This window comes from Macrobrachium rosenbergii, chromosome 3, assembly GCF_040412425.1.
Source record: "Macrobrachium rosenbergii isolate ZJJX-2024 chromosome 3, ASM4041242v1, whole genome shotgun sequence".
Lineage (NCBI taxonomy): Eukaryota > Metazoa > Arthropoda > Malacostraca > Decapoda > Palaemonidae > Macrobrachium > Macrobrachium rosenbergii.
The window spans coordinates 31,791,444-31,812,508 of record NC_089743.1 but is presented as its reverse complement, the minus strand read 5'-3'; the positions used below and the strand labels follow the sequence as shown (position 1 = coordinate 31,812,508).

Sequence of the window (21,065 nt, the reverse complement as noted above, 5' to 3'; positions counted from 1 at the left end):
GAGGGTGATAAAAATCTGTCAGTGATCATACAATATATATATATATATATATATATATATACACACACATACAATATATATATTATATGTATATGTGTGTGTTTGCGTAAAATGTATGTTGCTTGTGGCGTAATATTACACGTATGTGTTTATAATCAAACACAATATGCTTTACAGGTCATCTGCCATTCTCTCTCTCTCTCTTTCGTCTTTCAATATTGATGGTATCATACTGCATTGCATAATGTTTAGAGAACTCGAATATTTGATTTAAGTAGTTTATAGTGAAGCATATCTTGCTTTTCTATACGGAAAATGTAAAATAAACACTGATTATCCGTTATATTTATCACTAAACAAGTTGAATATAGGTTGAGATTGCTGGCATCTGTTGCCAAGAGGAGTAAACTCAGTCAAGTAAGATGAAAATGGAGGTACAATGAAAGGCAAATGGAATGTAGGATTACATAAAAATTAATTTATACGACTGAATAAAAGTATAAAGCTGACCAAGAGGGAATTATTGTTGTATTGGGAATATAATTATTCTTTTTATGCATGATTATTTTTTTCGTTGATTTTGTATATGAAGGAAAGAATTAGCCAGGATGATGGAAAGGTCAGGGAACATATGCCACATTCAAGGATGCACTTAACAATAGGCGGCTGTTTGTGTTGCTTTGAGGTTTGTATATGTGCACTCAAGTCTGCTGACTGGCTATGCTGGGTCAAAGTGGGGAATCTAATCGTTCAACACAGGGGATTAGTCGTCCATTCAATTTTTGAAAGGAAGTGTCTGGTGCTCTGTTAGCGCGAAGGGTCTGGAGGGCTTCTACAGTTGTACGGCCAATAAGCAGTATTTCTTGTACAGTACAACCCTATAGCCTATGTGGGACATAAAGAACAACTTTACTCTGCTGCGTGCAGGATGCATTGAAAACGACATATTTGTGCGTGTATTTCGAGCATTGCTGGTGTAAAGATACAAAGTACATCGTGTTTTGTAGATTCAATATTCTATCAACGTTCCAGGGATGCATTTAACCAGGATTTGTCCCAACACTGCATCTAAATGGTTAACACTATATTGCAACCTCAACGCCCAATATTCAGTATTACACACGCTTTATCTCGGAAGTGAAATAAATGAAGAGTTCTAAACTTTGTCGTGTGAACACAATTTTATAGTCTGGAATGCAATGATTTCTGTTGAACACAATTTTGTTGTCTGGAATGAAAGCGTGTAACTTGATACAACCTGATACTGAGCAAGGTGCCATTTTTATGAGGTCAATTTTCAACAGTAAACTCCACAGACCATCGATCTTATCTCTGAGTTGTGACGAAGTCTTTTAAACAGCGCACTGACGAAGTAAATATTCATTTAAACAAGATAGTTTAAAAAGGTCTATTGAAAGCACAAATATAAATTTTTGCATGACTATAATATGAACCCGCAAGTGTTGTCAAAACTTTTCTATACATCTTTTCAATGTAGGCGTTTTTGTAATTTTTATGGTAGCCACTGAAATATGAAACACACGATAGGATATATTTCATAAAATAACCTTACCATATACGAGGTCGGCTTCTTGCTAGGAGGATGTAGAAAACCTTTTATGCCATATGATCATTCAGGACAGCGTGGCCAAAGCAAAAGTGTTAGGTGACAAGGTGTGAGTCGTGACTCGTGAAACATCACTTACTAACCAATAAGTAACTATCACAACTACTCCGACCACAAATGGTGGTTGTGGTCATATTAACTTATTAGGCGTGTATGTTACAGCTTGTGAAAACTTCATGCTACAAAAAAGAAAAACGTTGGTGGCACTAGAAAGGAAATATAGATTATCCGAATGTACTAGTAGTTTATTATTATTCTACATATGTGGCAACTGTGCATATGCCGGCTCTCCCTTCTCATGTGCTGAGCGACTTTCTAGTGAGTTTAGGAGATCTAAGACGTCTCCGTGTTGAGAGGGATTGACGTGCCACTCCACGCCCATCCTGTGCCTTTTGAGCTAAACAGTAACATCTGAAGGTAAGTATAAAACGTTGAAGATCATGAATATCTTTGCATAATGTAGGCCTAGCGTATTATAATAAGGAAGAGAATGTTTTAACACCACTTACCTTAAATTTGGAGGCTACAAAGGGAAGTGGTGCAGCGGTGGTAGGCTAAGGTATTACCTTCGGCCGTCTATCAAGATTAATTCCAAAGCAAATAAAGTACGCAAATAGGCTGTTAACGAAATTGGCCCACTGGACAATGTAGCAAATCCAGGCCTAGTTTTAGTCAACATGTTTGTTGGTAGACTACTGCAGAATAGCTTTGCACACGTTTTGCTAGGCCTACTTTATGCATGGTGTCACGTGTGGGGTCCCAGGGAGTGATATTTCAAGAGGGGGGTATACCAACCAAACAATGTATTATAGAACTCTGTGCTGTGACCTGCTTAGGGAGTCTGGCCCACTTAATATGACATCTTGCATAGCAGAATGAGTAAAACTCTAGCCTAGTATAACTCGCCTTCTATAATTAATCTGGAATTTGACTTGGTAGAACTGAGTTGGGTAAGGTAATTCTAAGCCGGCTGTCCGCGGTGAGCTAGACTGTGGCAATTGGCGTTTTTCTATGTTATTTTTCTTGCTTTACAAGAATTTAAAGTAATATTTTGTCGCTCGGTTGTAACTAAACTGTGATTGACCTTTGAAGACTACACGACTTGAATTACCTAACGCAGGGTAGGTCTAAGCCGGCATTCCGCGGCAAGCCCGCCCCCCCCACCTCCATAGCTAACACGGCAAAATTGTAACCAGTAAAAACCTCTAGGGTGCGTTATGTTGGTATTTTTAGGGGTGTTTACTGGTTACAATTTTGCCGTATTAGCTATGGAGGGTGGGTGGCTTGCCGTGGAATGCTGGCTTAGACCTACCCTGCGTTAGGCATTCAAGTCGCGAGTCTTCAAAGGTCAATGACAGCTTAGTTACAGCCGCCCAACAAAAATATTACTTTAAATTCTTATAAAGCAAGTCAAATATCATAGAAAAACGTCAATTGCCATAGTCTAGCTCACCGCGGACAGCCGGCTTAGAATTACCTTGGGTAATTTTAAGTATTAGCTACGCGCCTGTTTTTACCTTGGAAACTGGTTTTTACTCCACTTTTACGGCTTCTTCTGGTAACGGAGGCGAGTTTGTTTGTTGGTGGCCAAGTGTCAATTGCCCCCTAAGTCTATTCAACAGTAAAGGGGGACAGTGGGAAACCAGGGTAGAACTATATAGTAGCTCCGCAGCGGCGACTGCCTTTTAACTTAACTTTTTCTACAGATTTTTGGTTGCTAATTATGAATTTACCTTTAATTTTGGCACTTGAGTGTAATTAACCTGTAATTAACCCCTGAAGTCCATCCAACATGGGGTTTCCATACGCGATCTTCACAAGACAGAGCATGGCTACATCTATTTCGAACGGTTCATATCCCGTCCGGCAAGTGCAATAACTTGTTAACGTATGGTTAACCAACCCTCCCCGGGGCCAGTACTAAACACGGCGAAGGGACATTCCATTTGGCCGACAACAAACAGATGCACCGCCAGTATCAGAACCCCTAAAAGTGTAGAAAAAACCAGGTGGAAAGGTAAAAACAGGCACAGAGCTAATATATAGAATTACCGAAACCAGGGTTCTGGGTGGGGGAAAACAGAGAAGTGGAGCAGACATGTTTATGTTACGGGGACGCTGGCTGGAGGCGAAAACGAGAGGGAGTCATACGCAAAAGGGAGGGAGCGGCTGAAAGGGTGGGGGTTAACGTGGCAGGGAGGGAGAAATTTCCTCACGTACCCCAAAAGCAGAGGTAATTGGGGAGCGGTGCAAGGAGGGGGTGGGAGACAGTTTGTGCAAGCAGGAAACGCGCCGGGAACGAGTAGGGGTAGAAGCGTAACACTCGGGGTGGGGAGGAGGAAACACTGAAGGGTAACGGGGACGGGGACAAAGAGTATGGCCGACAAAAAGCAAACTTTACCAACTTTATCAGAAGCCATAAAAGTGGAGAAAAAACCAGTTTCCAAGGCAAAAACAAGGGCGGGAAGGCACTTAGCGCTGGCTGGAAGGAGCAACCTGGCAGGAAAAAACAACTAAATGGCCTTACCTTAGGGACTGGGAGGGTAGAGATCAGCTGCTGCTTTTAAAAATGCGTGGAACCTGGTGGTGGGGTCGAGGAAATGAATCTTAAAATAGGCTACAGCCAGGTAGCCTACAAAATTGTACTTCCTCCTCCCATACCTAGGGGTGCTGGCTCTGAGTTCCCGCCACCTCCTCTCAGTGGTGCTGTTGTGGGCACCGGTTCCCTGGTCGACGAAGTTGAAGGAGTGGTTGACCGTCAGGTGGTTGTAGCCTTCAGTCCCGAGGCAATCGTAGGCCTTCCAGCAGTCCGAGATGACAGTCATGCCGGGCAAAATGAATTCTTTAATTGTGGCCACTAAAGTGGCGGCACTCCTGTCTTCCACAGGCACAACGAAAAAGTCCCGGGTTTCCCTACACATAGCGCCAAACACCCACTGGCCCTCAACTACCCTGCCAACGTTGTATTTTCTCTTGCCGAACTTGGCTTCATCAATTTTGACAGTAGTCCTGGGCCCACCAATCCTCCTATTTTGCTTTATACACCAGTTAACTATCAAGTTAAGTTCTGATCTAGCTGCGGCGTAAGCCAGTTTGAAAACGTATATAAAGCAAAAGAAGAGGACCATCTCAATGTCGAGGCGGGAACCAGAAAACCAGGATTTCCGGAACAGTGACTGGTAAAAATTGCACCTATTTCGGCCCTTCTGCGCTGCACAGTAGGTCTTGTCACACCTGAATGCCCTCCTTTGCAGGTCGAGGCGGCACTCCCTCCTACAGCTGGGACAAAAGCACTGTGTTTTCAGCAGGCCGTGATCTTGACGAAGCTTTATTAACCGTTCGTAGTTGCCTAAGTAGTAGGCAGAAAAGCTGCGGTAACTGATATAGCAGTTAGCGCAAGACACTGGGAGGGTGTGCCGAGTTATCGTCTGAGACGAACACGACGTAGACGGAAGGGGATCAGCCACTGTGCTGAACAAAAAATGCAAAATCTGTATGTTTTAAGGCATAGAAATCAGTAGCAGATAAGAGTTGTGGTGGGTCAAGGGGGGATGGGATGTGGGGGTTTTTTGGCGCAATTTGGTGTTGGGGGGGAAGGGTTTGCGTGAGGTACTTGGCGGGGGGAAGGGGGAAACTCACGCGATGGTGACAGGAATGGTTTTGTTGAAAAAGCTTTGCGCTGGTTATGACAGTAAAGCAAAGAAACCATGAATGCTTGAGAAAAATGTGGCTGGGCAAAATGTATCTTTTGGGGTACAGATACGCTTTCGCGGTGTTTAGTACTGGGTTGGCGGGTTAAATGCATTTCGCCGTGTTTAGTAATGGGTTTGGAAAAAATGGAATCCCGCTGGTTATGATAAGGAAGCAGAGAAACGATGCTGCCATGTGAAAAAGGTGTGTAGGGAAAGTTTTTTGTTTTTGGGGTACAGATGTACTTTCGCTGAGTTTAGTACAGCACTGGGCTGGCGGGGTAAATGCATTCTGGCGTGTTTAGTACTGAGTTGGCGGGTTAAATGCATTTCACCATGCTTAGTAATGGGTTCGGGGAAATGGAATTCAGCTGGTTATGATAAGGAAGCAGAGAAACATTGCTGCCGTGCAAAAAAAGTGTGTAGGGAAAGTTTTTTTTTTGTTGGGGGGATGCAGATACACTTTCGCCGAGTTTAGTACTGGGATGGCGGGGTAAATGCATTTCGCCGTGTTTAGCACTAGGTTCGGGGGGATATAATCTCCCTGCTCCGCGTTCAGTACTGGTCTGGGGGGTACCTGTGTTGCAACAATTGCGGGTAAGTGCAACCAAGAACGTTGGAACTTACAAGAATAAACTCAAAAGCATATGTGTTTTTTTCTTTGCTGTGGGGCGATTGCATGCGGGGTGTGTTAGATTCATGCGTGGGTATAACAGATTAACAAGCTGTTGCACTTGCCGGACGAAATATGAACCGTTCAAAACAGACGTACCCCTGCCTGTCATGTGCAGGATGCGTATGTGAACCCCGGAAGAAGGACAGCCCCCCAAGGAGGGGGCACGTTAGCAACTTTGAGTGACAATGTTTAGGGGGTTTTCCTCAGTGGGGGGATAACAGTGCAACATGATTGGTTAGATAAGGGTTTTGGGGGGGGGGTTAGCCCCAAACTCCGAGTTTCCTCAGTAAGGGAGTGAGGGATGAACCAATGGCTCCCCAATAAATGTTCGGGAGGACAGTAGTAATGGGAGGGGTTGCCTGTGTGTCGGCTCATTTAATGTTCTCGCTTGTTCCCTGTTTATTTAGTGGTTTATCATATCTGGGGTGTCGTAAAAAGTAAATTTTGGCCGGTTTCTCATGCCTCGTCATCTACCCCACCCAAAAACCCGGCTTTCCCTAGGGGTCCCCTAAATTGGAGAATACAAACGTGCATGTGAGCCGTTATATAGCCAAACAACACTGCCCCGGGGGTATACCCCACCCGAAACCCTGCATTCCCATTGGGTCCCCTAGCTTGTTGGTTGAGAGGGAGCAGATCACCTCTCCCCGGGGTATACCCCACCATAAACCTCCTTCCCCATCTGGTCCCCTACCTTGTTGGATGAACTTTAGGTGTTAATTACAGGTTAATTACATTCCTCTGACAAAAATTAAAGGTAAATCCATAATTAGCAACCAAAAACCTGTAGAAAAAGTTAAGTCATAATGCCGTTGCCGCCACAGAGCTACTACTTAGTTCTACCCTAAGTAGTAGCTCCGTGGCGGCGGCGGCCTTCTAACTTGACTTTTTCTACAGTTTTTGGGTTGCTAATTATGGATTTACCTTTAATTTTTGTCAGACAAATGTAATTTAACCTGTAATTAACCCCTGAAGTTCATCCACCAAGGCACGGGACCAGATGGGAAAGTGGGGTTATGGTGGGGTATACCCCGGGGACAGGTGGTCTGCTCCCTCTCAACCAATAAGCTAGGGGACCTGATGGGAATGCGGGGTTATGAGTGTCGTATACCCCCAGGGACAGTGTTATTTGGGTAAGTAACTGCTTATCCGCTTGTTTCTACCCTACAATTTAGGGGACCCTTAGGGAAACAGGACTATGGGTGGAGTGTATGACGAGGCATAAGAAACCGGCCAAAATTTATTTTTTACGGCACCCCAGACATGAGAAACCGCTAAATAAACAGAGAACAAATAAGAACATTAAATGAGGCGACACAAAGGCAACCTCTCCCATTACTACTGTCCTCCCGAACATTTATTGGGGAGCCATTGGTTCATCCGTCACTCTTAGTGAGGAAACTCGGAGATTAGGGGCGTATGTGAACCGCCCCCCGGGGTTCACATACGTGTCCTGCACATGACAGGACACGGGTACATCTGTTTTGAACAGTTCATATCCCATCCAGCAAGTGCAATAACTTAACATGTTTTCCCTACGCATGAAACTAACACACCCTGCTTGCAATCCTCCCAAACTGTAAGTTAACACAGCAAAGAAGAAACTTACACGTATTTGAGTTTATTCTTGTAAGTTTCAACATCCTTGGTTGCACTTACTCGCACTTGTTGCAACACAGGTAACACCCCCCCCCCCGGGGGGGGACCAGTACTGAACACGGCGAAATGCATTGACCCCGCCAGCCCAGTACTAAACTCGGCGAAAGTGTATCTGTACCCCCCAAAAAAAAAACTTTCCCTACACATTTTTCACACGGCAGTACCGTTCCTCTATTCTCTTCTCATAACCAACTGGATTCCATTTCCCCAAACCCATTACTAAACACGGTGAAATGCATTTAATCCGCCAACCCAGTAGTAAACACGGCGAAAGCGTATCTGTACCCCAAAAAAAAATTTGTGCCCAGCCATGTTTTTCTTACCCAAGTTTGGTTTCTTTGCTTTACTGTCATAACCAACGCAAAGCTTTTTCAACAAAACCATTCCTGTTACCACCGCATAAGTCCCCCCCCCCCAAGGTCCTCATGCAAAGCCTTCCCTCAACACCCAGTTGCACCAAAACCCCCATACCACCCCCTTGACCCACCACAACCCTTATCTACTGCCCAGACCTACACCTGAAAACATACACACTTTGTGCTTTCTAGTTCAGTACAATGGCTGAATCCCTTCTGTTCACGTCACATTCGTCTGAGCCGATAACCCAGTACACACTCTCCCAGTGTCTTGCGCTAACTGCTATCTCAGTTACCGCATCTTTTCTGCCTATTACTTAGACAATTATGAACGCTTAATTAGGCTTTGCCAAGATCACGGCCTACTAAAAACACAGTGCTTTTGTCCTCACTGCGGGAGATAGTGCCATCTCAACCTGCAGAAGAGGGCATTTAGGTGCGACAGGACCTACGGTGCAGCTCAGGACGAGGGCCAGGAGAGGTGTAGTTTTTACCAGATTCACTTCCTTGACCCCAACACCAGGTTCCACGCATTTTTGAAAGCAGTGGCTGATCTACACCTTCCCGGTCCCTAAGGTAAGTATTACGCCAGTTAGTTCTGTTGGTGTCAACTTTTTTTTTATCAGCAAATTGTTTTTTCCTGTCAGGTTGCTACGTCCAGCCAATGCTAAGTGCCTCCCTGCTCTTGTTTTTACCTTGGAAACTGATTTTTTTCTCCACTTTTACAGCCTCTGGTAAAGTTGAAGTTTGTTTTTTGTCGGCCGTGATTTGTCCCCGTCCCCGTTACCGGGCAGTGTTTCCTCTCTCTCATCCCCCGTGTTACGCTTCTACCTGCACTCATTCCCGACGCGTTTCCCGCTTGCGCAACCTACCTCCCACCCCCTTCTTGCACCACTCTCCACTTACCCCTGCTTTTGGGTCATGTGAAAAATTTTCTACCTCCCTGCCTCATTATCCCCCACCCTTTCAGCCGCTCCCTCCCTTTTGCGTATGGCTCACTCTCGTTCTCCCCTCCAGCCAGCGCCCCCATAACGTAAACATGTCCGCTCCACTTCCCTGTTCTCCCTCACCCAGACCCTGGATTCCCACAGTCCCCCTTTACTGTTGAGTAGAGTTAGGGGGGCTCTTAAGACCCTGTTTGGGCCGTGGTGCAGGTCTTTTGTGCACCCTAATTAAACTTTAGGTATGCTCAGTGATGTACACAGGTAACTGGCAGACAATGGTCAATGGAAAACGAAAACACTCGGGAAAACTCAATAATATTTATTAACAAGCAAAAAAAAAACACCAAGTCAATTTTGCAAGTATCTAGGACTCACACTAGTCCTTAATTTATCCCGTGGGATTACCTAACAGCTAAAGAGCTAAACCCTAGACAGAAATGATAATAAAAGAAGAGATGCATAAATTAAAAAAAAAAACTGACAAGAATAATGTCTCTTTCAGAGGTTGGCCAGACCCAAACTTAATACCAATAAATACCTATATCTAATAATGGAGGAAAGAAGGAAAAGGTCGAAAAAGAGAGAAAACACTTAAATTCCTACCTACAAATTACAGTCTAAACACACACCGACTAATACTAGATAATAATCAGGCTAATTAGCCATAGAGACCATCAGGGTCTATAAGTAATCAGATAGATATAGAATTATCGTAACAATATACGTATATATATATATAAACTTAAAGATAGTAAAATAGAATTATATTTACACAGTTCAAACCTCCTTACTCAGAGACGAAAAGCCGTGATCCAAAATAAACTTATCGCCTTAAGGGAGGCCGTGTTCTCAACACAACTGGACTCAGCTAACAGGAGAGGGGACGAACACACAGGTAACCACAGATGAGGGGAAGCTGGTGGCGATCTTGCCCGGCCAACACAAAAACAGACTCCTACCTGGTGCTTTTCTCCCTACTGCCACCACCTCACGAGCCAGATTGCTCCTTCAGCTGCAGCTTATAAGGGCGTCCTTGAAATAATCATAGAAAGCTGCTCAAAACTCCGGGAGTACCGGGAAAAAGCGACGGCACCCAACTCCTTGGACAAGGATATTCACCAAGGAGGCAGCACGACAAAGTCGCAGGTGACAAAGACAGCTGCGACAGCTACAGGACACAAGACGTCGCAGGTGACAGAACTGTACCTGCGAAGGGCAGCTTCAAAAACAATTTTCAAGGAGTAATCCTCTAAACGCCAACTGCAGATGTTTCAGGAAGCAAAGTACGGCCTGAACTGGGTCTTAAGAGTGGCGACCGTGACAGGATGGCTCTGTTTTGGCTGGCGGGGTTGTTACGGCATTGGAGGGGAGCATGAGTGTAAAAAAAAAAAAAATATTTTTTTTTTTTTTTTTTTTTTTTTCTTTTAGGTGGGGAGGTGTCACGTTAGTGATGGTTTTGCGGAACTGCTGGTTCCCCGCTCGTTCCCTTTGTGGATTGCTGCCTCCTTACCTTCAAGTTTTTTCGTTTTGATGTTCTCGTCGGTGAGCTGCCGTTTTTCTTTCGTCAGTCGGGTCTGGTAGGGCAGCGAAGGTAGCGGCTGTGGCAGCAGCAGCAGGCAGTTTTTGGAGTCGACGTTGGTCGAGTTTTTGAGCAGCAAATTGGAGCACGCCTACGAAGTGGAGCACGACGTAGAGGTGGAGTGTGACCATGAGTAGTCGTGTGACCACGAGCTGCTCATCTTTGATGACAGCGTGAGGCTGTCCTGACGTCTCCATCGGGGTATTCTGGTTGGTGGGTTCTTGTCCCTGTTGCGCAGCTGAGGGCTGTCTTGGTGCCCCGATGGAGGACGTATGTTTGGTATTTTTTTTTTTCTGCCTGCTGTTGTTTATTTTTGCCTTTTTTTTTAAAGCTACTTTTTGTTTATTTAACTTGATTTTGTTTAGTGCTGCCTTTTGGCTTTTTTTGTATTTATGGTTTTTATCTTTTTACCAGACCTGACTCACTTGTAAATACTTGCCTTAATAAATTAATATTAAGCTTACTTTATTGTTTTTTGTTGTTTTCTCCTCCTTTGTTTGTTGCATCTGCCGTCAGTCATGACAGCCCCGTCCTGAGTATGTTAAAGAACCTGCATAACGGCCCACTCGGGTCGTTACAGGGGCAAATGACACTTGGCCGCCAACAAACAAACTTGCCTCCAGTATCAGAAGCCATAAAAGTGGAGAAAAAACCAGTTTCCAAGGTAAAATCAGGTGCGGGGCTAATACTTGGAATTACCTTTGACTTTTTCCCTGTTATTTTGGTTGCTTATCAAGAATTTACTGTTATTTTTTTGGCAATCGACTGTAATTAACCTGTGATTAACTTCAGAATGCCATCCAACAAGGTAGGGTACCCCTTGGGAATGTGGGGTTTTGGGTGTGGTAGACCACAGGGAGAGTAAGGTGATATGTTATTCTATGCTGGCCATCCTGGAATGCTATCGCGCATATGCAGTGTTATAGGGGAACTTTTGGTGAAAAGCTGAGTGGCTAATTGAGGAAAATGGGGGGAGAGGGAAGGACACAATCAGATAGATACATATCCAGCCAATTATATATGTTACAATATGAACTCCAAGTTGAGGAAAACCCTCTTAAGCATGCATACTAAAGGCAAACAGCAGTTTGAAGAAAAGTGAAAATAGCTTAGGGAGTGGTCAGAGAGGGGGCCGGGGACCGGAGCCCCCTGCTAAGTAGCATGGCCTACTAGGTTAGGTTAGTATAGTTCCTTTTATAATAGGTGTCCTTCATCAGGCCCCTCCCCTTCCCTCAGCCAATCCTTTCTTGAACTTATGGCTCCCAGATGTGTTGCACATGTGCAGAACCGTTCCAGGGTGGCCAGCATAACAATGACATGTCTGCCCTCTCTCCCTGTGTTTTACCCCACCCAAAGAGTCCCCAACCTTGTTGGATAGAGAGTGAGGTTAATAATAATTGACTGCCAAAATAACAACACCACCTCCTTCATCAGCAACACTCAGTATAGGAAAACTCAATTTCCAAGGTAATAGGCCGTGTTCTGTAGTATTATCGAATGATGTGTGCTCAACCATTTTGCAATAGACTATTTCTCAATGTCATCTGCTGGACGTAATAGCTTTTGAGTTGCAAATCAACATGATTACAGCATTTCGTTGTATGTGAGGGCTATTCTCTAGAACACTGACAATCAGTAACTCTTAAAAGAGGAACTTGTGTGTAAATATCACAGTGTTATAAGTATGTCTGTTGTAAATAGTGTGTTTGGTAAATGTAAAGGAGACAGCCACACGAACATATTGTCTATTGATATATTTTTTTACAAGCATGTAGAAATGGCTGTATATAATGCAGTAGAGGGGAGGTAATTTGAGAAATTTAGTAAGGTAAGAAATTTGCCGTCTTTGGTTTGTTTTAACGTTCATCCCCCGAGGGCTGATACTATACATGGTGAAAGTTCGTGGGACACCAGGCTTAGTAGTAGCCCCTTGGGGATGAACGTAAAATTATAAACAAAAGATGGTAAAATTTCTCAAATTATCCCACTGCAACTGCATTACATACGCCCTTTTCAATATTCTTCAGTCGGAATATATTAATAGTCTACGTCTTTGTGCAGCTGTCTCCTTTACATTTATCATGTATATATAAAAAGGCTTACAGAGATGTGTGCAGGCTCAGAAAATGAAATACTTAGGCTAATCCTTTGAAGAAGGTGAGTGATTTTAAACGAAATACACCAGGTTTTTCTGGTATTTTGGATGTGATGTGGTATTATGTTACTTTAAACTATTAATTGAGGCTGGAGTTTTCATGTTGTGACCTTAAGTTTCCTGAACATGCTTAGTACAAAACGAAACTCATGCCCATATATTTTACAAATTTACTATTACAAAAATATGTTACAGCAAATGTTACATGCTTGAATTTTTGTAAGCTCTGTGTATAGCCTATGTTATCACTGTCACGGAGTGAAGTTCCTGATCGGATTTTGTTTGTCCAAGTGCATTGCAGTAAACATGAATTACGTATCAGGAACATCTTCACTTGGAACTGTGAGTATATACACATATAATGATGAAATGTGATTGGTTGTTCTGCTCTGTTTCAAAAATTATGTAGGATTTTGGAAATCTGGTATTCGTCGGAAAATCCAGCTTCAGTTTGCAGTCATCGCACTTTTGGTTCAACTATGGGTTATGTTGGGTGTAATGCTAAATCATATGCCAAATTTCATCCTCCCCACATAGAAGTTCATGTTTTCCTTTTGGAACCTTTTACCTAATACTTTGCGTTGTTTCAAGTGTAATTCTTAAATTCTAGGGAACAATATCGCTTATGGAATTGTAGTGCTACAGCGACAGTTTTTAAGAGGTGCTAAATAATGAGCGGGAGGAAAGTTACTGCTATTTTATTCAGGACGCAGGCCGTTTATATAGTGGCAGACTGACGTCACACAGGAATACAATAGAATCTTGGTGACCTGAGGTCAATTATTCTCGACAATAATTACAATGGATAAATACAAGTTGAGTTAAAAGAAAATGGACAATGACTGATCTAACAATATTCTAATACATGTGCAAAAGAAACATATGCAAAATAAGTTAGTAACAGATACAAATTTACATGGATAAGTGTGGTTGATTCAGTATGGCTGATCCTGCTTGACCCGCTCCTATAGGAGCAGCATATAGAAAACGGGTCATTCATCATAGAAGACCCGCTTAGCGGGGACTTTACAAATACTCCCCCCCCCCCCAAGACGTGGGTAACGTCTGATTAGTCCAGGTATCTGCTGGGACGTTGGAGAGTGCCGCGGCTCCGCGAAGTGAGCTTGGGGGGTGCGGTGTGAGTGGGAGCAGCTGGCTGTGGGTGTGGCTGGTTGCTTTTGGGAGCAGCCCCGTGTCTGTCTTTTGAGGTGGCCCGGCTGCGGAGGCGACGGCTCTGGAGGAGGGCGCTGCGTGATGCCGTCTGCTGTTTCCTCCAGGAGGGCGGGTTTGAGGCGGTCAGTTGACACCCAGTCGTCCTTCCCGTGCAGGGCGAGGTGGAAGGCTTTGTTGTTCCTCTCAAACACGCGGAAGGACCCCCCTGTAGGGCCTGGTTAGTTGGGGGGTGGACGGCATCGTCCCTGACGAAGACGTGGGTGGTGGAGGGCAAGCCGGGAGGTGTGAAGGTAGTTGACCTGTCGGTATACGTCTGCTGGCAGGGGGCGAACTTCCCGATTATGTTGCAGAGCCTCCGGACTGACGGGTTGCGCCGATCTTCTGTGACTAGTTCGCCCGGGACTACAAGGGGCTCCCCGTAGATTTTCTCCGCTGCGGATGGGTCGCCGTTGGCTCTGGGTGCGGTTCTCAGCCTGAGGAGGACCCAAGGCAGCTGGTACTTCAAATCCTTGGCGGTGCAGCAGGCCATGAGGGACGCCTTCAGGGACCTGTGGAATCTCTCCACCAATCCGTTGGCTGTGGGGTTGTAGGCGGTGGTGGTGTGGTGAGATGTCCCCAGCAGACGTGCCAGTGCGGACCACATCTCGGACAGGAAGGCTGGGCCCTTGTCGGTGGTTATGTGGTCTGGTACGCCGAACCGGCTGATCTAGCTGGAGAGGAGGGCCTTGGCGCATGCACTGGCGGTGGCTTCCTGCAAGGGCGTCACTTCAGGCCACCTGGTGAGCAGTCGACGATCATCAGGAGATATCTGGCCCCGCCTGACGGGGGAAGAGGGCCTATGACGTCTATGTGTATGTGACCAAACCGCCTCCCCGGCTGGGGAAACTCGCCTACCCCGGACTCGGTGTGACGTCCTACTTGCTGGTTTGGAGCCGGATACACTGTCTTGCCCAGGTCTTCGTGTCTTTCTGCATCCCATGCCAGACGAACTTCTCTGTCAGCAGCTGGGCCATCGTCCTGCCGGAGGGGTGGGACAGCCCATGGATGACGTCAAATACCAGACTGCGGCAGGAGCCGGGCACCAGGGGGTGAGGCTGGCCGGTGCTGACGTTGCACAGGAGTTTTGATCTCCTGGTGGCGAGGGCCACGTCCTTCCACTTTAGGGACGTGATGGCGGTGCGGTAGGCTGGAGTCTCTGGTCAGCGGTCTGCTCTGGGCGAGGTCCTCATAGTTGATCCCAAGCTGCACCGCGTTGAGCTCGATTCTGAAGAGGGCGTCTGCTACAGGGTTCTTCCTGCCGGGAGGTACTCGATTGAGCAGGTGAACTCTGTGATGGCTGCGAGGTGCTGCTGCTGCCTGGAAGACCATGCGTCCCCTTGCTTGGTGAAGGCGTGGACCAGTGGTTGGTGGTCCGTCCAGATTGTGAAGGGCGTATCCTCCAGGAGGAACTTGAAGTGCTGTACTGCCCGATACACTGCGCAGAGTTCCCTGTCGAAGGTGCTGTAGTGGGCCTCTGCGACGTTGAACTTTTTGCTGAAAAAGGCGATGGGTTGGGGGGCGCCGGCGACGATCTGCTCCAGGACGGCCCCTTAGGCGATGTTGCTGGCATCTGTCATCAGTTGGAGGGAGGCGTTGGGGTCCTGGTGGGCCAAGGCGGTTGCCTCGGCGAGGGCGGTCTTCGTCAGGGAGAAGGCCTGCTGCTGGCTGGGTCCCCACACTAAGGATTTCAGTTGGCCCTTCAGGAACTCCGTCAGGGGGGCCATAGTGTGTGCGATCCCAGGGATGAACCTCCTGTAGTAGTTGACCATCCCGAGGAATTCCTGGACGGCCTTGACGGAGGTAGGGGTGGGGAACCTGGTGACGGCTGCGACCTTTGATGCGAGCGGGCGGACGCCATCTGGGGATATCTCGTGGCCTAGGAAGTCAGCTTTTTCGACGCCGAAGATGCACTTGTCAAAGCTGACAGAAATGCAAATGATGGCCCTAGAGGAGTAGGAGGATATCATGTACCAAAACAGTAACTAACATTGCCGTATATGATAATAATCTCTGGCGGCTGTTCAGACTAAAGCTGTTCTCTCTCTCTCTCTCTCTCTCTCTCTCTCTCTCTCTCTCTCTCTCTCATACTACAGCAGTGATGATTTTTTTTAACAAGCTTTTATTCCCTCACTTCATCTGTAAATGGAGGTAATGTAGCTTCCCTTGATCATTGCTAAATTGCCAGATTAGAGAAGTATTATAGTGTTTTCCTCTTGTTCAGCAAATATGTATTACTCATAGAGGAGTAGAAGAGAGCTTTTACACTGTGTATGAAAAAGGGAAAGTCCCTTCCACGCTCAGAAAAGAGGACAGATCGAAAACCAATGAGTACTTCAAATCGAATCTGACAACAACGCCGTTCTCCTGCAGGCGCTGCAGGACCGCCCCGATGTACCGCAGGTGCTCTTTGGGAGACCTGGAAAAAATTAGAATATCGTCCACGTAGCAGACACAGAAGTCCAGGTCCCCTAGGATGCTGTCCATCAGGCTCTGGAAAGTTGCCCCCACGTTCCTCAGGCCGAAGGTGGAGAAGGCGAAGACGTAGGACCCGAAGGGCGTGATGATGGCTGTTTTTGGGATATCCTGTGGAGCAACTGGTACCTGGAAGTAAGATTTTTAAAGGTCTAATTTAGAGAATATTTTGGCCCCGTGAAAGGAGGCCGTGAGATCTTGCATGTTTGGCAGAGGGTAGTGATCAGGTTCAGTTGCAAGGTTGAGCCGCCTGTAGTCGCCGCAGGGTCTCCAGGAGCCATCCAGTTTCTGCACCATGTGGAGGGGAGAGGCCCACTCGCTGGAGGCCTTTCTGCATATGCCCATCCACTCCATCTCAGCGAAGGTGTCCTTGGCCTCCTGAAGGCGCCGAGGGGGAAGCCTCCGGAACTTTGCATGCGCTGGGCGGCCCTTCGTCTTGATGTGGTGGTAGATTCCGTGCTTTGCTGGGGCTCCGGGTACCTGACAGAGCTCGGGTTTGAACACGTCGGGGAACCCCTTCAGCAGCTGGGCGTACTGGTGTGGGGCGACGGAGCAGATGGTAGGCAAGCTGGGTCCCAGTGCCAGTGGGAGGGACTGGCAGGAGTTGGTGTTGAGGGGACGCTAGCAACCGATGTCGACTGCCAGCCCGAAGTGGGCGAGGAAATCCGCACCCAGGAGTGGGGTCCTTACGTCCGCGACGATGAAGTTCCATGTATATCTCTGGCCAAGGATGGAGATCGACAGGAGCCTGGTGCCGTAGGAGAGGATGGGGGATCCATTGGTGGCCGTCAGGAAGGCAGCCGGGTCCAGCGGGTGCTTGCGGTCCTCCCTGGATGGTGGAAATACTGAACGAACGGCCCTGGTGTCGACCAACATCATCCTGCCAGAGATGGTGTCGTGGACGTAGAAGCATAATGGTTTTGGGCTCCTGGTTTCCTCTGCTGCCATGGCGGCCTGTTCTGTTGGCCGCTGCCGCCTCCGTTTTTTGGATGGCCGAATGAGCAAGGGGGTTGGCAGTTCCGGGCATCCTTGCTGTACCGCTGGTGTTAGTAGCAAGGGCCCGGTGGGTTTTTCTTGTGGTGATATGCTGGCCACCTTCTGGTGACGGCGCTTATCTCCTCCTCTGCGCCATGCTCCAGCCGAAGGGAACTGATGGGGTGTGCGGGCGTGGATGCCCACTTCGCTGCCCTTGCGGAGTTGGTCAGCCACTGTGCTGTCCTAATCAGGTCCTCAAGCGGCATGGTGTAAGGGTCGAGGATTTGCGTTCGGACCTCCAGGAGGAGCTGACTGAGGACGATCTCCCTCAATAGGCTGATCTCAGAATCACACCCCCAAGTCTCCAGGATGTTCTAGTCATGCCGCGGGCTGGTGACGAGGTCGAGGGCGCAGGGAGCAGGTCTCGACGAGGGATGTTTTCAGGTGATGGTAGGTGACGGGGCGTGCGGCAGACACCCTCGGGACAAGTTTCCTGTAGACCTCCTCCGGCAGGGCGTTTATTATGTGGGGGAAAGTTGTTTGTTTAAAATACGTATCACATAAGAATTTTGTAATTACAGTTTTATTATTATTATTACTCTTATTATTATTATTTGAAAATTAGTACTTACTGGGTAAAAAATTTATTTATCATACAAAACAAATAAACATATAATGTACCATAAAAAGTTTCTCAGCTCAGTAAAAGAGAGAGAGAGAGAGAGAGAAATGACTACTTTTATTATTTAATGTTATTTAATTTACACATAGAAGCTTGAAAACACATAAATTACATAAAAAATTGGACATGAACACTTTTACAGAGTTTCTCAGTATTCTCAAATGTTTGCTCGTCTGGAAAAACTCGTGTATGACAGTTAGTTAGGTTCCCATGAAAAGTTTGCGTGTCTGTGAATTTGCGCAGCTCAAATTGCGCAAGTTCGGGGTATTACTGTAATGCAAAGTGTTGCTGAGTAACATGATAAAGTAAACTTTGCATTCACTTCCATCTTTATTGAGTAGCATAATAAAACATAAACATTGCATTCAATACGGGACCGATAATGATATACTATATCTCCGTAAGTCTCAAGTAATGTTTGTTAGGAGTTGAGATTTGCTTGTATGGTGGTACTCTTTATTTCAAGAATTAATTAAAATCATCTTATTACACTTTTCTCTACAGAGAACTGAAAAAGTGTAAGGGTAGAACATAGTAAGGAGAGAATTGTGCTTATTTTGGTTGCGCTGGTCTTTTGATAGAATTGACGTTCTTGACAGCCGAGGGTCGGCTCCGAACGGCCGGGAGCGCTCACCAGCTCCTGCTTTCTTAGGTTACGAGCTACTAGCTCGTTTGACGCCCAGTTGCCTGGCACCATTTGCACCTGGGAGCACCCAGTGCCCGGCAAAGTGCCCACTGAGATCCGAACGATCAGTGGAATCCGAGTGCCCAGCAGATCCAAGTGCCAAGCAAATCCAAGTGCCCCACGGATCTGAGCATCCAGTGGATCCAAGCGGCCCAGAGATCCAAGTGTAGTCTGGCGCCTACTCTCCCCGCATCCATTCTTCTCTCCTACTACTAGCCCTCTAATTTTTTCATATTGCTCCCGTGCCTGGCTCCCTCTCTTCCTTCCCATGCCATTTCCAGTCTTGTGTCTGGGTTAACAGAAGTTAACCTTGGAATAGTGAAGTGTTGTGCAGTGGAAAGTTAAGTATACCTTAGTTTAACCAGACCATTGAGCTGATTAGCAGCTCTCCTAGGAGTGTTTTAGAAGCCCATCCCTTAATACCAAAGGCTCAGGAATGGCTTTCTTATCTTTCTGTTCGCCACAAATCAGTAAAGTTTTGTTGGATTCCTGGGCACACTTTAGTTTTTCTTTGTTACTGATAAAAAAAATCATATATGCTTGAGTATTCTTTTTGTTGTTACATACCCTGATATCAAAAGAAAATTTTTCTTCCTCAATATATATACAGCAATAAAAGAAGAGAAAAATCATTTTAAAATAGCAAAATAATATCCATATTTCAATGATTCCTCTAATTCTTCTAATTTAGAAGGAAGGTGTGAGTCTTGAATAACATCATAAGTCTATAGTAACTATAAGTAAGGTCTTAAAAATTGGAGAAATTGGATGTGAGGAAAAAAACGGTAAAAAATTTCCTTTAAAAAAAATGAAAAATAACTTTTTTTTTTTTTTTTTTTTTTTTTTTTTTTTTTTCCCACAACCCCCACTCCCAAATACGTAATTGAATAGAATTCTTTCAGACACTTCCATTCTTACACCATCCAACTTTTTTATTTACGTTTAGAATTTTCTTCAAATTGTTTCATAGCAAACATTTGATCCATATATCCTCTTATTTGGGTAAACTCACACTGTTCTACCCATATCATTCCCTCTAGTTATCTGCATTACTTTTCTCAATCAGAACCATACCATGACCTTCCTCATTGTACAATAATGTTATTGCCCCGTAATTCTTGTAGCTGCCTTTATTACTTTTACTTTATACTGTGAAACAATTATTCCTCTCACCCTTGCAGATACTCCTTACAAACCACTATCAGCCATTCAGTCACATATATAACAGTTTGTACAGCAGCATCTCTTTTGTAATCTGATCAATCAGTCTTGGCTTGTTAATTGTCCTTATCACATCTTCAACAGCCTTCGCAAGTATTATCAGATTTAAACCAACCTTTTCCACTTTTGCATCATTCATCGGTCTCCTATCATCTGCTTTCAACAGTCTTTAGTCCTCGCTCCATCAACTTCGGACTGCATTAATCTGCACATTTTATTATTGATTAATTTTTTAATGTCTTTTTTCCGTATACTGTATTTCTCAGTTTAACAGCTTTCTCTCTAAACTTTTTTGGGTATCTTACTCCTCTATTTTTATTACCGGACTTCCGTATCTCACACTTATTTCTAATAACTACTGTGTCCATCCTCCCGTGTACTTGTACATGACCTTGTCTTCAGTCCTGCAACAGTACTTTGATTTTTTCCTTCACTAACTTTTCATTTTTTATCCTACCGTTTTTGTTTCTTTCTACCCGCTTAAGTCTACAAATCCCATCATGGAATTATCCAAACTCCACATCAACTTTCACTTCTCTTGAACTGTACACCACGATTCAACTATTTTCTCTTTACATTCTTCTGTGTAACTTGTCGATTTTACATATACAGCCACATTCTGAACACTTTTTCAATAATTTAAACTTCTATCTGGCTCAGTTTTCATTTCAAAATGATCAGATATACCTCTACCTACTTTTCTTTTAGTATTACTAAAGTCAAGTTGCTCTTCCATCTATTTAGTATTACTAAAGTCAAGTTGCTCTTCCATCTACAGGGTACCATCATAATCTAGGAAAATCTTTTCCTCACCATTTTCTTTTTCCTAATTATAAGTAACGTATGTTTATTCTAATCTAAACGCATTTCCATAAGACATCCCATAGGTATTTACACCAGCTATGTCATACCGTTAACATCAAAATTTTCATTTTTGTATGTCGCTGGGATCACCAGCACAACCAACTCTTTATATTCTTTAAACTCAACCAGGCACAGATTCTTACCTTCTCACAAGAACAATTTTAGTTTTTATTTTCATTCTTTTTGCATTCCTTTGCCATATATGCCCACTATCACAGCTACCACTCGATCTAACCCATAAAATCCCTGAACGAACATATTTGTACTCT

At 45.2% G+C, this 21,065-nt stretch overlaps 1 protein-coding gene across 1 annotated transcript in view; it reads left to right on the top strand.

Moving 5' to 3' along the window:
* The first annotated feature begins 1,917 nt into the window (after positions 1–1,917).
* The window catches only part of trol (terribly reduced optic lobes), a 1,293,721-nt gene continuing 1,274,573 nt past the window's right edge, over positions 1,918–21,065 (top strand). Inside the window, exon 1 of the mRNA XM_067129897.1 lies at positions 1,918–2,044. The gene's annotated coding sequence lies outside the window, so the exon portion shown is untranslated. The remainder of the gene's footprint in view (positions 2,045–21,065) is intronic.